Source organism: Odocoileus virginianus, chromosome 28, assembly GCF_023699985.2.
Source record: "Odocoileus virginianus isolate 20LAN1187 ecotype Illinois chromosome 28, Ovbor_1.2, whole genome shotgun sequence".
Classification (NCBI taxonomy): domain Eukaryota; kingdom Metazoa; phylum Chordata; class Mammalia; order Artiodactyla; family Cervidae; genus Odocoileus; species Odocoileus virginianus.
In genome coordinates this window covers 2,441,067-2,441,545 of record NC_069701.1, presented here as the reverse complement: position 1 = coordinate 2,441,545, position 479 = coordinate 2,441,067, and the positions used below count along the sequence as shown (strand labels likewise).

The 479-nt window shown below is 47.6% G+C and overlaps 1 non-coding gene across 1 annotated transcript; it reads right to left on the bottom strand.

The window, feature by feature from the left end:
• Nucleotides 1-205: 205 nt before the first annotated feature.
• On the bottom strand, nucleotides 206-277 carry TRNAW-CCA (transfer RNA tryptophan (anticodon CCA)). Its single transcript has one exon. It is a non-coding gene; the product is annotated as a tRNA-Trp (tRNA).
• Nucleotides 278-479: the final 202 nt, after the last annotated feature.

Here is a 479-nt window from a genome sequence, read left to right as displayed (position 1 = left end):
GCCATTTCCTTCTCCAGGGGATCTTCCCTACCCAGGGATCGAATCTGCATCTCCTGTGTTGCAAGTGGATTCTTTACCTCTGAACCACCTGGAGCCCTTAGTGTCCTTGCGACCCCGTGGACTGTAGCCTACCAGGCTCCTCCATCCATGGGATTCTCCAGGCAAGAATACTGGAGTGGGTTACCATTTCCTTCTCCAGGGGATCTTCCCAACCCAGGGATCGAACCTGGGTCTCCCGCATTGGAGGCAGAAGCTTTAACCTCTGAGCCACCAGGGAAGCCCTAGTATCTTTATACATTTGCTCAAAAATGTTTATTGAGTATTCACCATCTGTCAGGAATAGGTCAGATGCTAGAAATGTCACAGAATTTATGAAGCAAGGCTAGTCTGGAAAAATAAGTTTATGAAAATAGGATCAAAAGGAGGGGTGCTATGCAGAGTAAAGTCCCCCATATGTTTATGTTCCAATCCCAGGAACT